At 43.5% G+C, this 16676-nt stretch overlaps 1 protein-coding gene across 1 annotated transcript in view; it reads left to right on the forward strand.

The window, feature by feature from the left end:
* Positions 1-16676, forward strand: part of NDNF (neuron derived neurotrophic factor) — a 48432-nt gene that overhangs the window by 12744 nt on the left and 19012 nt on the right. The window lies entirely within an intron of this gene.

The following is a 16676-nucleotide window of genomic DNA, read 5'->3' on the forward strand; positions in this document are numbered from 1 at the left end:
ACGGACAGTGGGGCCTGGCAGGCTACCGCCCACGGGGTCGCAGAGAGTCTGACAGGACCGGGCACACACATGCGGTGTCCTTGAAGAACGTGGTCTCATCTCTCCACAGGCTTGCCTCTGAGTGTACAGTTTGTTTGGGGCCTTGGATTTGAAGACCAAAGAGTTTAAATACTTTTACTTCATTTTACCAGAACAAGATACTCGTGTGCCCTCTTTCTTCTGGAAATAAGACTAATCTAGTGTTTAACCATGGTCACTGTTTAAGGTCGCTGGTATATCTGTCTCACCCACCTATCACTGGATTACAGTATCGTGAGTGCAGGTTTTGTACATTACTGTTGTGATTTTGTCCTGGGCTTCGGCATGGAAGCCAAATCCTCTTTGGTAGCAAGCAGGCTTTAGTGCTGTCGTACCAAAACAACTGCTGGCGGGGAGCAAGGAGTAAAGCTTCAGGATCAGCAGATATTGTGGAAAAGAAAATTGTCAAAGGCATTCATACCTTGTGTCCTATTTAGCTTTTGCTATCGTTTGTGAAACAGCTTCCATAAAGCAGCAACTGTCCATGTTGTTGTCATTTGTCCATGACACACCCGTGAAGCGTCACCCACCTCTGCTTGGAGTGGGTTCTGTGTCGCCGCCGTAGAGGGGGCGCGTGGCCGTGCCACTCTGGGGGTCTCAAGAAGACACACAGACAGAATGCAGAATGGGTTGCAGTAGGAGCATGAGCGCGGAAACGTGCACACCTTGATTTCTCTGCTTTTGCAGACGCTGGAGTGAAGAGTGCGCGGAGGTCCACAGGGGCGGCAGGTCCTCCTGGCGCCGGGAGGGTGTAGAAGTGAGTCTGCAGGAGCAGGGGGGCTGTGACCCAAAGGGCCTCGCGGGCGTGGCCTTCAGACTCTGCTTCACAGGAAGCATATGACTTTTTTTTTTCAGCAGAAGAATGAAATAGATTTCGTTTATCAAGGGGACCGAGCAGTGCTGTGTAGAAGGACTGAGGAGAGATCCAGGGGACACGTGTGTGAGAGCAGGCAGGGGAGGGTCAGTAGATGGACGGTGAGGCGCTGGCCACTTGGGTAGAGAAGAGAGAGCGCCTTTGAGAGGAGATGTAGCAGGGGAGGGGCAGGATGTGATGGATCATGCAATGCGGGGACCAAAACCTCAGGGAACGTTGAGCTTCCTGGTTCAGCAGCTGGCAGGACGAGTGCTGCCGAAGTAATACCAGCGTGCACTGATTTCAAGGTAGCCCTTCAGCAGTCTCGCCGGGTTTGTTGTCTGAAATGGCACAGTGTCTCCAGTACCTTTCAGACAGCAAACTTGGAAACCAAGGTTCAGAGTGGTTCCACGTATTTAATCTGCCCACAGTAGCGATGGTATAGAAGGGTTCCCAGTAACAGAGCCCAGATTCAGGTTGGCCACTCCACACCATGAGGGTTAGATGCCTGGGAAAGGAAGGAAAATGGGTCTGGAGCTAGCACTCAGCCTGGAGGAAGCAGCCAACAACCATCCCCAGCAGCCTTGCACGGTCCAGAACGTTTAGGGATCTTTCTAATGGGAGACATTTCAAATTACCTTCTGACTCTTAGCAACCCCATAGACCGCAGCATGCAAGGCCTCCCTGTCCATCACCAACTCCCGGAATTTACTCAAACTCATGTCCATTGAGTCAGTGATGCAGTCCAGCCATCTCATCCTCTGTCGTCCCCTTCTCCTCCTGCCCCCAATCTTTCCTAGCATCATGGTCTTTTCAAACGAGTCAGCTCTTCACCTCAGGTGGCCAAAGTATTGGAGTCTCAGCTTCAGCATCAGTCCTTCATCAGTCCAATGAACACCCAGGACTGATCTCCTTTAGGATGGACTGGTTGGATCTCCTTGCAGTCCACAGGACTCTCAAGAGTCTTCTCCAACACCACAGTTCAAAAGCATCAGTTCTTTAGTGCTCAGCTTTCTTTATAGTCCAGCTCTCACATCCATACATGACTACTGGAAAAACCATAGTTGACGAGATGGACCTTTGTTGGCAAAGTAATGTCTCTGCTTTTGAATACGCTGTCTATGTTGGTCATAATTTTCCTTCCAAGGAGTAAGCATCTTTTAATTTCATGGCTGCAGTCATCATCTGCAGTGATTTTGGAGCCCCCCAAAATTAAGTCTGTATCTCCATTTATTTGCCATGAAGTGATGGGACCAGATGCCATGATCTTTGTTTTCTGAATGTTGAGCTTTAAGCCGACTTTTTCGCTCTCCTCTTTCACTTTCATCAAGAGGCTCTTTAGTTCTTCACTTTCTGCCATTAGGGTGGTGTCATCTGATATCTGAGGTTATTTACCTTACTTCCATCTATAAGCTTCTCGAAAGCAATAAAATTAAGCAAATATTTATTTAGTGCTTATTTGTGCAGAACTAAAAAAGTCTACATTGAGGATATAAAGAGTAAAAAAGTAATTTCTGTCTAAGGGGCACTTTCTTGGGTAAACTCATGTTATATAAGCCTCATGAAGGGCTTTTTTTTAGGGACAAGGGAAAAAACAAAAATAGCTATAATTCAAGTGAGATAAGAAAGTACAGAAGAACCAAAGTCTCTGGTTTTTACAGGAGAACTGTGGTTCAGCTTTATCCGCCTTCAAAGTCCCCAAGGAACTCACAATAGGCACTTAATAAACACCAGCTCACTTACTGACAGTGTACAGAGAGAGCTCAGATAACAAGCCATCTAAGTAAACACCACACTGCTGCAATCCTATTAGGAATCTCCCTAGGGAAAGTCAGGCAGCATCCTTTCTCTGTCGGAACACCTCCTACTTTTTAAAGTGCTCTGTTCAGTTTCACCGCTTTATCAGATACGTAATTCACCACGTTCCAGCCTCCTTCCCTGTCAGGCCCTGCCAGGCCCTGGACTAGCTGGGCTAGCCACAGGGCTTCTAATCTTTCTTTCATCTGATAATGGACCTTGAAAAACTGTGGTGTTGCCCTTCCTCGCACCCCCCCCCCCACCTCGGGGTTAACATTGGTCAGCTGTCCCCCACGTGATGTGATTGTCATTGTGGTCCCTGAGGCTTGCCCGTGTGGGCGCAAGCCTTTGGGTGGCTGAGGGTTTTATTGTTGGCGACCCCATGGACTGTGGCCCACCAGGCTCCTCTGTCCATGGAATTTTCTGTGGCAAGAATACTGGAGTGAATTGCCATGCCCTTCTCCAGGGGATCTTCCCAATTCAGGGATCAAACCCCAGTGTCCTGAACTGCAGACAGATTCTTTAACACTGAGCCACAGGGTAACCCAGTTCATGCAGGCAAATTCCTGAATGTGAAGCCCGGGAGATGAAGCAGGTCCTTCCCCTCGGTCTTCCTCAGTTTCCTCATCTGTAAAGGTCCCTTCTAGGCCCAATATTTGGTGGTTCTCGGGGCTTAGTCTCTCCATCAGGTCCCTGTTGAAACAGCGCTTTCTCAGAGAGATCTTCCCCGGGCACTCAGCTAGCTCTGTCCCCTCCAGCCTTCCCCGCTCTGTGGCTTCCCCTCCTGCCTCTTCACTGCTCATTTGCATCACAGTGCTCCTGCTCTCAGGGATCTTTATGTGGAGCCTCTCTTAAATCCAGCAAAGTATAAGCTTTGCAAGCATGAGAACCTCACACAAGCATCTTGTTCACTGCTCTATTTCCAGACCTCAAGAGTGCCTAGCACAGAGTAAGTACCCAATAACTGTTTGTTGAATCAGCCAGTGAGCTCTGCAATTCCACCATGCTTGCTCTCCGAGAAAGGTTTCTGTTGTCACTGCCTTGTGGATGAATATCACTTTTTATTATATCACTAGAAGCTTGGGTATAAAAGATTTCTTTGATCATAACCGATGGAAGATGCAGCCCATGTGTTCAGCAGACAGAGCTGGCAGAATTGCCAAAGCAAGTTTTAAAACCAGGTTTGTCCTGAGAACAAGAATCTCTCTGAACTCAGATAATTGAAGTACCTGGTTTTGTTAGTATGATGAGTAGAACTAAAAAAACCTTTTCGATTTTGAAGTTCTTTTGAGAAGGTAGTATGTGTGCTCTGGGATAGATGGGAAGGATGGAACGTTTCAACGTTGTTGCTGATGCATGAGTCAAGAGATGGATGAATTTTTAGAATCCTGCTACAGTATTTTGCTTTCATCTTTTGGTTTTTATCCTTGCTGTCACTAACACACAAAACCAGTAACAAGGGGCTTCCTTTGTGATCTAGTGGTTAAGAATCTGCTTGTCAATGCAGGGGACGTGGGTGCGATTCCTGGTTGGGGAAGATCCCACACCTGGTAGAGCAAGTAAGCCTGCAGACCGCAGCTACTGAGCCTGCTCGCCCTAGAGCCTGGGTTCTGCAGCAAGGGAGGCAAACCCAAAGAGAAGCCCGTGCTCCACAGCAAGAGTGGCCCCCGCTCGCCACACAGAAGAAAGCTGGGGAGCAACGGAGACCCAGCAGGGACCAAGCAAACAGTGAGGGTCTCAGTTCAGAAGATGTAATCCTTATTAAATTTGGTCCATCGGTCAATCAGTAGTTAGCGACTGCTTATCACGTGTATTACAGGATGTCTGTAAAGACGGCTCATCTTCCTCCCTCAGACTGGCACACTTCAGAGCTCGGCGTCTGTCCCAGTGACCCACTGGGTCACATTGTTGCTTTCTCCGCTGCCTCTTCCTGCCTGTCAGCGAGCGCACAGCCTGCCTCTCTCTTGCCCACACCTGTGGAGTCCACCTCATCTTATCCCTCTGTCTTGGAATTCCTCTACTCTTCCGGTACTGTTCGCCAGAAAAGGGCCTGGGAGCATCTGCTAGGTGACACTTGGCAGATGTGCGTTCATTAGAAAGTTTTATTTTGTCTATGCATTTGGACACAGTTTATGAAGAGGTCTGGTCATATATGCCAAATTGCAGTGTTTTCTTGTCAAATATTCTTCATAACTTCTATATCTGTCTTCCTTGGTTTCCTGCTCACTTACTAAAAACAGCCCCTTACCAGAACTTTTGACAAAGTAATTGGCCTCAAATATCATGTGTCCTTCCTTGCATTCGAAATGTAAGTTCAAAGAAACAACTACTGGTGTGTGGGTGTGGGTGGGTGTGTCTATGTGTGTGTGCGTGCATCTGTGCGCATGCGTGTGTGTGTGTTGCCTCTCCCCAGTGTGTGTGAGCGTGTGTGTGTGCACGTGTGCATGTGTGTGCACGTGTGTGTGGCCTCTCCCCAGTGTGTGTGTGTGTGTGCCTGTGTGTGTGGCCTCTCCCCAGTGTGTGTGTGTGTGTGCATGTGTGTGTTGCCTCTCCCCAGTGTGTATGTGTGCGCATGTGTGTGTGCGCGTGCGTGTGTGTGTGTTGCCTCTCCCCAGAATGTCTTACCACCTTTTCCCAACCTGAAAACTGAAATCAACCCAGACATCCAGCTACTTCCCACCCTGGCCTATGTATCTTTATGTTTCTCCTTTTTCTAATACTTTATCCAGTATAAAAATTAGCTCTTAAAAACTGCATCTAAGATGGCCAACACCTCAAAAATTATTTGATGCCAGCTTGAAATTCTGCTTGACTAATCTCCTTTCTCTCTGATTTCTTTCATCTCTCCATTACTTATGTTTCATCCTTTTCTTGTACCTAGGTTCCTATAATCAAGGTGTTACCTTTGATTCCTCACTCCCTACCTCCAGCTCACCTGCCCATTCTGTTGACCCTGCCTATTAAACATATCCTGAATCTCCCCACTCCTTTCCACCTCTGCCATGAGGTTTAAGCCATTAGCATGTCTACTGTGAACAACTGTAGTAGCTTTCCCTTCATTGGTTCTTTGTGCTCTTACAGAGATGAGTTTGATTTTTGCTTTAACGATGATCCCTTCCCCCAAATCCATTTTCTATGTAATAGACACAGTTTTTCTTAAAACCATGAACCAGATCATGGTTCCTGGCCTGCTTAAAGGGCTCTCCATCACACTCGGGATAGAATCCTGACCTATTCATATGGTTGCAAGGCTGTGTGCGGTGTTCCCTTTGCCTTCATCTTTCCCCATCACCCACTCTGTTCTGCGTGGATATCTTTTCCTCTTGGCGGTACCCCATGGCTGTGCCACCTTAGGGCCTTTGCACCTGCCGTTTCTGAGCCAGGAATGCTCTTTCCCCTGACATTTGTTTTACTGGCTTCCTTTCCTTTATATCTCAGAGTAAATGCCATTTCCTCCAAGAAATCTTCTCTAAATATACTATCTAGAGGACTTCCCTGGTGGTCTAGTGGTTAAGACTCTGCGCTTCCAATGCAGGGAGCACAGGTTTGATCACTCGTCAGAGCAGATTTCACATACCACATGGTGTGGCCCGAAAAATAATAAAATACGTAAATAAATGTACATCTAGAGTAGGCATCACCACGCTATCTTTCCCACAGGCCTCTTAATTCTCTGCACGACAATGAAAACCAGCCAGTAGTGTTTTGTTATTTATGCATCTGTATAATGCTGTCCCCTACACTAGAACACAGATTCACAAGGTCACCCCTGCCCCAGAACAGTGCCAGGCATGCAGCAAGGACTCATTGCATGTATGTTAAGAAACAAGACAGTGAAAGTGATATGGACGTGACTGGACTCTGGTGTCTGGGTATGTAACTTTTGTCTTCATAAGCAGATTATATATTCCTAGGATATTTCTTTCGAATGCTCATATTATTAACCTGGTGGCTCAGACAGTAAAGAATCTGCCTGCAATGCAGAAGACTTGAGTTCGATCCCTGGATCGGGAAGATCCCTTGGAGAATGGAGTGACTACCCACTCCAGTGTTCTGGCCTGGGAAATCCCATGGACAGAGAAGCCTGGTGGGCTACAGGCCGTGGGGTCCCCAAGAACTGGACATGGCTGGGCTACTAACAGTTTGATTCTCACATTACCCACTTTGGTTTGCAATATGGAGTCAGAATTTAGAAAATTCTTGTTCTTTTGTGTTTTAGCTCCTTTGACCATATCTTGTTTTTGGTGTCCTAAGAAATCTATGGAGTATCTTCCTGAAAAGTTCCTTTCCTGGAGCTTTTACAGAAATTTATTTTTAGGCTGAAATAACTGTAAAAATACCAAATTTGTAGCTGATATACTATAGTCCCAACCTCCAGTAAGTCTACAACAACCCACCTCTAGTGTGTTAATGATCATCTCCAGGAAAGGAGAATTGGGTTGGCTTGCCAGTAGACTTGCACACTGATATTCTTATGTGCTGTTCCTGGGGTTGTGGAAGCCCTTTCTCAAGGTTAACCTACAGCAGTAACCATTCAGTTCATGAAGTGGATGGCCAGGTTTCCATAAAAGCAGGCTGGTTTTCCTTCACTCTGTCCATAGCCTGTTCTTTCTTGTCTGAGAATTAGATACAGAGGAACCCAAGTTGCAATGTGTCCTGGAGGAGCCTCGCTCCTGCCCTGTGCTGCCAGCTTCTGTAAGAGATAGGATGGACTCACCCTAGATGGACCCAGAGCCGCAGGGTACCTTGAGAGCAAGCCATCATCATGGATAGTTCTCCTGCCCACAGCGGATGTGTCTTAACTCTCAGTCTGCAGTTTTCCCCCTGAACCATGCTTCCAGGTCAGGGGACAGAGATTTTGTGTGGAAAAGAGAATAGTGGTTTTTGAAACTGTCTTGTAGCCTGTCTTGAAGAAATACTTGTCCTTGCCTCTGGGGTCTTTCTGCACGGTCTCAGGCACATGAGGTGACCTTTTAAGGACCCTCTTCAGAATTCATCCCAGGAATTTCAGTAATGGCTAAGAAACATAGGTTGTAAACCACGGGACTTTATCGTCTTTTAGCTAAGTTTTCACACCCTTTAGAAAAGTGCATTTTGCTTTTACAGATCTTTGCCATTAGTTTCATACTGCTCTCTCTTCGCCTCTGCATAAGAATATTTTCTTCCTCACTTCTTGCTAGACTGCAGATACGTCAAGAAGAGAGGAAGTCTTGTAACAAGTGGCATATCATTCAGCGTCCAGCGCATGCAGGGGCTCAGCTGACGTTTGTTTAACTCTTCCTGATGCAGCCCTCCATTGAATCAACTCCCTGCCCTCCCTACCTCCACCTCCCTTTCCTGAGTCTAGTTCATTCTCCTCCTCTTACTTCCACTGAGTCCTATTCTCTCCTCACCAGTTCTTGGGGATTTTTCACTCCAACTCTAATTAGCGCTTGTTTATAATCTCAGCCACCCTTTCCCTCTTGGTAGGTGTTCACTTAACTCGTATGCATAATTAACATCAACTCAACTCTGCTAAACGGCGGACCGGTATGGATGGGTAGTCAAGGTCATTATACTTTCAGGGTATTTTTGGCGTATTTCAACGGCAGGCACTCTGCTGATCGTGACAGTTCATATCCCATCTTCAAGACTGATGTGTGATGCTGCTAGGTGCTGTTGGCACATTGCCACGTTCCATCAGCTGAATTTCTGTCGAGGATGGCGTGTGCCGTTTATGAACAACTTTGGGGAACACTGCACAAGAAGTCATTTCCATTTTGTTGCAGATCAACAGGAAATAAGGCTAAGCTGCCAAACTAAAGTAAGAAAAGCAACCGAGCATATTATTCCTCCCTTAGGAGCTTTCATTATTCCAGGAATCATTAACTTCTAAGATAGTGAAAATGAGCCCAGCTATTACAGTTGTAACTACAGAGGAAATTCTGATTGGAGGAAGAGATTTAGAATCTTGTTTCAGTTTTACTTTGCATTATCTTCTAAATTGCTTTTGAATTTATCATATCTTTGAATCACCTATCAGATGCATTTTAGGAGATTTACTCCTTCCTATGGTAAAATGAATCTGGCTTCTTAAATCAAAGACTACTGTCTATCTGTAGTACATTTATTTTGGCCGTTTCTATTGTTCATTATTCTGTTGGCATTAATGCTGCTGGAATACAAGGTTACTTCGTTTAAAACCTGATCCTCTTTCAAGCTATTCTTATTATGTAGGCTTGGCTATCTTTTAAAATTAAAGTGCCCCAGCCTTGGCCCTGCTATGAACTGCATACCATGAAGATCAGAGGGGAGGGGATGACAGAATGGAAACTTTATTCAGATCTTTGGCATGTTTTAATTTTACATTGCTTTTTCATACTAATTTAATTTCCTTCCAGAATGAAAGTTGGCAATCATTTAGAGAAGTGGTAGAGGAGGTTGGATTCATTGCCATTGAAATGCCTGTGAAGGTCCTTAATCCATAGATTATTGATATAATGAACTCTTAAAACCCTTAATAATCATTCCACTCTGTAATGACAGCCCGCATTTAGAGAGCTTTAGCCTATGAATTCTGTGCCCAAGGCTGGCTCTGCTCTATAGAGCCACAGGAGTTGGAAATAGTGCAGCTGCATTTGAGGTTATCAGGGAACAGGAGCTTACCCAGCCAGGGCAGAGGACCACTCAATGCTGACCAGGAGCCCTGGACTCCTACTGGCTGCTTTCACCCTTACCAAATATGAAAACATGCCAAACCACAATATGCCCTGTTTCCCTGCAATTTTCAACCATAGCAGAGGCTGTCTACATTTATAGGGACAACCAATTAATTTCAGTTAATATTCTCATTGTTTACAAAAGACAGGAGAACAGAACAGCTTCTGGAAATCAGTGGGGTTTTTTTCCTTTTTTTTCTGCCTTGAGGGAGTCTGTAGATCGAGGATGGGCATTTTACTTTGTGAAAGCACAAAGACAGAGCACCGCCCCCCCCCCCCCAGCACCTTCCCCGCCCCACCACAACCCACCCCTCCTTGCTCACAGAGCAGATCCTGGCAGACATAGGGGGCCATTCCCCTGACCAAAGCTACATTTTTTTCTTTACAGCTAGATCAGATGCTCCAGATTTATTATCAGATGTGGCATGGATGATTCAAACAAAAACAAATGCCCTCGAGTTTAAAAATAGAAGTTAAAAGACTAAATGTTTGCACTTAAAAAGGAAAAGAACAGAACAGAAATCTCTGCGGCAGACCTTTCCTTAAAATTATCCTCACTAAATTATAATCATGCACTTTCCAGTCTCTGTAATTAAACATTAGATTTTATTTATTCCAGATGCGTTTGTCTCAAGTAAATTCAGAATGCCCATCCTTCTTTTTGGTCATTGTGAATTTATTTCATGTTTGTGGCAGACACATGGTTGGGCTCACTGGATAGTTTTTAAGTGAATCTTAATGACTCGATGAATTTTCTGATTGTGTACTACATGTGGCCTATTTATCCTGATGAATCTGATCTTGTTAAGTTTTATACCATGTAATGTCTATAAGAGCTTAATGACATTTTTTACAACTATGTTCACATGTTCTACGGGAATTTGCAGGACCTTGGTTGGTGGGAAGGTGATTGAGGAACTTGCTTTTATCATGCTTCTCCTAGGCAGGTAGAGCTGTCGCTGCTGTTCTGAGGAATCCACAAAAATGGGAAAGGTCACGATACCTTAATTTGTATGACATCTTCTATTCAGAAAGCCTCGGAAAGTTCCATGAAAACCTGAAAGAATGTTTTATTTACCAGACTTGAAAATTTATTACATTAGTAAGATAATGTAACTAAACAGCAGTCTAAAAAAAAAAAAAGCAGTCTATAAATATGAAATGGAAGCTTTTTAGTGGTTTGAAATATCTCTCTACTCCTAAGACAAGATTCTCAATTAGGATTTGTGGTTAAATGCATTTAATTCATATTTCAAAGAAGTAAAAATAATTAACCAGACTTATTTACTTATTATCCTTGTTTACACCATTTCCAATTGTACCTTTTCATTTTCACTAAGTGAATCGGTGGGTTAACCAAGTTGACTATGTAATTGGAGATAAATTTTGCAAAATGACGGTGGAGGAGCTGCTACTGACTCCCTGGGGAACATACTATTTGCTTTTAGGCCTGTTGTGGTTTTTTTGTGGTGACCAGGGTCATCCTGGGTTTTTAGTTAGTACATTGATAAATTGTTCAAGGTCCCTTTAATTTTTTTTTATTGCTTACCACATGACCATTTTACAGTTCTCAAGGTGTGTTGGGAAAGAATATGCCAGGTCAACATATGCCAGTGGTCCACTGTCCACTTTCCCTCTCTAGGACCGGCAACAGAGAGCCCAGCAGAGAAGGTGGGAGAGCAAGTGGGTGAAGCAGCTCCAGTCATCCCGTCCTCAGACATTTAAAGCAGTCTCTCTCCATCCTCCTAGAGCAGCGGTGCTCACTCACGTTCCAGAGAGGGGGCAGCAAATAGAGAAGTAAAATGTTGTGTATAAAAGGTGCTTCTTTTAGAACCTCTGCTCATTTACTCTAACGTCAACTTTGACAGTAAAGAACCCATGTGTCAATGCAGGAGAGGGAGAGCTAAGGGATGCAGCTCGATCCCTGGGTCAGGAAGATCCCCTGGAGGAGGGAGTGACAACCCACTCCAGCATTCTTACCTGGAGAATCCCAGGTAAGAGGAGCCTGGCGGGCTGTGGTCCGTAGGATCGCAAAGAGCTGGACACGACTGAAGCGACTTAGCGTGCGTGCGGGGCACACACACACACAGACACACACACCCCACAGCATCAACTAATGGGATTCATATAATGTGTCTGAATTATTTTCCTTAACTCTGTGTGTATATGTATCCTATAAACTAATAACATTCAAAGTTATTTATTTTTCAGTGTCCAAACCTCTGTCTACCTTTCTATGTATTTCTAAGTATAGAATACATGATGCATCTCATTGAACAATTATATTTCAAAAATAATTTCTTCTTTAACTCTAGGATGCATTGGGACTTCAAAGGATAAAACTGTTTCTCATCTCCAATATCTAAATTACAGTAATCTAGGTTAGAGACTGAGATATATAAAATCATTAGGTCAGCCTCAGCCTACGTAAGATAGGAAGGTGTGTGCCAAATACGGAGAAAGCCTCTGACCGAACAACAATCGCAGAGTTTTGGATTAACATCCATGTACCTGATTCATCAGAACTTTACAACTGAAACAGTTGAAGTCAATCTTCTCAGTTTAATAGGATAGTACCACTTAGTTTTTCTGGGCTGAGCTCATTGTGCAACCAAGTTGATCACTCTGTCCAGCAAAATAAAAACACTTGAAACCATCTTAGCAACATTCTACTTCTGTTGGAACTAGACCTTTGATTGTAGAAACACAGCAAGATTTCCTGCTGTGCAGACACATTTCCTAGATTACCCCCCATTTTACCCATTACAGAAGTAATCATTCTGAAAGAGAAATTCTGAGAAATATTATTTACAGTAAACTTTAAACCTAGATGAGCTCTAGGTACCTAGAAGGAACAGAAAGAAATGAAAGAAATAGTTATGCCATTAGAGGGCACTTTTGCAATCTTAGAAGAGTCTGTTATAGACTGGCTTCAGTTCAGCTCAGTTCAGTTCAGTCGCTCAGTCGTGTCCGACTCTTTGCAACCCCAAGAATCGCAGCACGCCAGGCCTCCCTGTCCATCACCAACTCCTGGAGATCACTCAGACTCACGTCCATCGAGTCAGTGATGCCATCCAGCCATCTCATCCTGGGTCGTCCCCTTCTCCTCCTGCCCCCAATCTCTCCCAGCATCAGAATCTTTTCCAATGAGTCAACTCTTCGCATGACGTGGCCAAAGTACTGGCTTACCCACGGCTTATTCTTAAGAATGTATTTTCTCTTACTTATTTAAAGTGACTAATTCTTAAGTTGAATATTTAAGAACTTTTTTTGGTAGAGAAAAAAATTCTATAAAATTTCATCCTTTAAACAACGCTTACGTAAAGCTTTAAACTTGAATCAGTGAATATAAATTGTAAAAATATGCACAATATGTCTACATAATAGTTTTTTGATTAACTATATTCAATGCTTCTTTTAAATACATTTTGTTAGAAAAATTCTGCCCATAACCTGATCAAATTGAACAAATTATTGGGTTTCCCTAATAACTGAATATTTTTTTTTTCCCAGAAGTAGACAAATGTGATTAGATAACATTCTGAAAACAATAATCCTATAGATATAAATTCCAGTGTTTGGAGAATCATTCTAACTTTTTTCCAGTTTTGTTTAAGAGTGATTGACATACATCCCTGTGTAAGTTTAAGGCATACAGCGTGATGGTTTGATTTACATACCTTGTGAAATGGTAACCACAATAGGTTCAGTTAACACCCATCTTCTCCTGTAAATACAATAAAAATAAAACAGAACATACTAATTTTAAACACTTTTCTGAAAAGTGTCTGTTTTGCCCATAACTGATGTACCAATTAAAACAGTTAAAACTGTTTCAAAAACAGAAAATGTGGCCTGATAAAATTTAAGCTGTGGAAATATGATATTTGTATAAAGAAAGCAAAAGATAATGTTTAGTCTATTCTCTGTTGGTGATTATCTAAATAAAAATGTCTACCTGAGCCAGTAAAGTCAACAAGTAAAGTAAAGTAATAAAGTCAACCAGTAAAGTAATAACTTAACAAGTAAACGCTTGGGGTCAAGACCTGTAACGTGTTTGAGATTTTGCCCTCCTTGCAAGCTATCGAGTTAGCCTGCCGTCGTTTCATGGATGCAAGATGCCATGAGGCTCTTGGGTCGGTAACAAAGGGCTTCATTACTCAGAGCAACAGCAGGAGCCACAGATCCACAGAAGTACCATTTTCTGCCACTCGCCCCCTGACCCCCGAATCTCACAGAATGATGCAAAGGGGACCTATGGCACCAGTACCTACAGTGGGGATTATTACAAGAGAGCAGCCCTGAGCTTAGCAAACTCGGGTTTTCATAATGGGTAATAATCACTCCTGCTCTTGGCCCCAGAAGTGTTATCTTCAAGGCTATGAATTACACAAACATCCTTGAAAAGATGGTAATCTGGAACAAAAGCAGTCAATTCTTCTGCTTCCCACCTGTGCACAGACAAGTACAGAGTCCCATGGATAACTGTCTTTAACACTTCCTCTGCCTGAAGTTGTTCACTTTACCTAGCATTACATCACAAAGTAGCTGATGCTGAGGAATGTGTAATAATCATATTGACCACACTTTCAAAGTCACTCCTAAGACTTTACATTCCTCATACATGTTGTAGTCACTATGTGATCATACTTGTCCAAGCCTCAGTTTGATTATTTTTGAGGAGAGATAAATAATATTGCCTATACCATAGGGCTGTTGCTAACATTATATGAGATAATAGATGTAGGGCACTTAGAAGAGTACCTGGCATGCATCACATACATAGCAAAATTTATTAATATCTTTCTTATTAATTTAAAATTCTTCTCTTACAATTAGCTGATTTAATAAGAGAAAGTTCCTCCATGGGAAGCTGAGGATGCTGGAAAAATTCCCACCAGTCATAACTAGCTAGACCTCTAACCCTGGGGCTGACCTAAATATCCCAGATATCCTGGGGCATTGGCCAGCTTGTCCTGCTCAACTGTGTGCAGTTGACAGCTTTCAGGGCAAATACAGGGCTGAGGAGGGAAGGCTGCCCTTGAGTGGTTCTAGGGCAAATACGCCTGAGTATCTCACTCATAAGTGCTTCCCTGGCATGTTGGCTCTCCATTCCTAATAAGTATGGAAAGTCAAATTCTAACCATTTCTAAAGAGATGTATCTTGTTATCTGGACTCCTCTGCTAAAGTTTCAGAAATGCCGCTGCAAAGTAAACTGAATAAGTTTTCTTTTGTTGAAATAATGAGTATTTCTTTACAGGGTGTGTGCTAAATCACTTCAGTCATGTCCAACTCTTTGTGACCCTGTGGACTGTAGCCCGCCAGGCTCCTCTGTCCCTGAGATTCTCCAGGCAAGAATACTGGAGTGGGGTGCCAGGCCCTCCTTCAGGGGATCTTGCTGACCCAGGGATCGAACCCATGTCTCTTATGTCTCCTGCATTGGCAGGCGGGTTGTTTATCAGGTTCTTTATCTTTGCCACCTCTTTTACAGGAGCGGCTTATCAAATCCCATTTGGATTTTGCATTTCTGTTAGCTACGGGACAAAGGGCATCAGAAGGGGAGGGATTAGGTGTCATGAGTGGAGGTTCCATTCCGTTTTCTCTGCCATGTCCCTACTTATTTGGAGTAGGTTCACTGAGTTTTGATTTTGATCTGCCAAGCCATCTTTCACAGATATAACATTCACGTGAGCTCCCTTTAACACCTCCAGCCACACTTGGGCTCCCCTCCTTGACAGTCAGCTGGGTACCTAAGGGACAGATTATTTAATGAAATTTAAAGAGGGCTGCTTTTATTCCTAAAGTGAGAGTGATGCCACTCAGCTGTGTCCGACTCTTTATGACCCATGGACTGTAGTTGACCAGGCTCCTCCGTCCATGGGATTCTCCAGAAAAGAATACTGGAGTGGGTTGCCATTTCCTTCCCCAGGGGATCTTCCCAACCCAGGGATTAAACCCCGGTCTCCCACATTACAGGCAGACTCTTCACCGTCTGAGCCACCAGGGAATCTGCCAGCTATTTGGGAAAAGGATTTTAATGCTCAGTCATTGTTCATTTTCAGATTTTAGTAAAACCTTCCATCCAGACCGTTCATAAAATTGAGGTCCAGAATGTGAAGTGAATTGCCTAAGATTACAGTTCTAATTAGGAGCTGAAACCAAAAAGCCAACTTTCTTAACATTCGGTCATTCAATCTCAATACAATTGAGAAATAAGGATGGGAAATAAGAACCTCTGTTGCTTTCTTGAGAGAGATTATAGAGGATAAATGTTTGGGCTTTGCAGTCAGATTCTCCTGGGTTTATATCCTTTCTCTGCTTATGTTAAAGGAGGTTTGTTCTTAGATAAGGCTAGTACATACTCCATAAGGTTACTGTGAAGATTAAATGCACTAGTGTAGTTAATGGACTTAACACTGTGCTTTGCACATGCAGGTGGGTATGCCCAGTCATATCTGACCAACTCTTTGTGACCCTATGAACTGCAGCCTGCGAGGCTCCTCTGTCCATAGGATTTTCCAGGCAAGAATATTGGAGTGGTTTGCCATTTCCTTCTCCAGGGGATCTCCCCGACCCAAGGATCAAACCCACATCTTCTGCATTGCCGGCGGATTCTTTCCCTCTGAGCCACCAGGGATGCCTGCATATTTTGCACACAATAACTCTTAAATACTGCAGATATTTTATATGGAAAATTGCAGAGCAATGATAGAGAACGACTTTTGAAAAAGCAAGTTACATGAACTTTCTGAGCAAGCAAGCTCACTGGGAAAAATTACTTCTCAAACTCTTATTTAAAAAAAAGAAAAGCAAAGCATATTCCCCTCAAAAAAATATGTTCAGTTGTATGCATATATTTTTGGTAGCCCTCAAAGAAGGATAAAATTAAAGTCAAGTGATGGTTTAAGTAGAAGTGACCTCATAGCTATAGCAATGGCCTTTTAGAAACAAAACTGGCATTCAAATCATCTCAGATTATCGCAAATATTTGCATTTGACTCTCGCACTATTTAAAGTACTTCAATGTAAAAACAATATATTTCCCTAATGCTTGAATTCGCTGACGTATGTTGTCAAAGAGATACGGGAAAACAACTCCTTTCAGAGGTTTTTTCTGAGGAAAACTGGCACCAAATCCTCAAAGAAAGCAAAGCCTTTCACGAGCACTTGACGTGAAAAGAAGCTCACCTGCCGGAAGCTTCCTGTTGGGAGAAGGGCACACAGAAGGTGGTGTCCTTGAAAACGCCCC

This window comes from Capra hircus, chromosome 6 (assembly GCF_001704415.2).
Source record: "Capra hircus breed San Clemente chromosome 6, ASM170441v1, whole genome shotgun sequence".
Lineage (NCBI taxonomy): Eukaryota > Metazoa > Chordata > Mammalia > Artiodactyla > Bovidae > Capra > Capra hircus.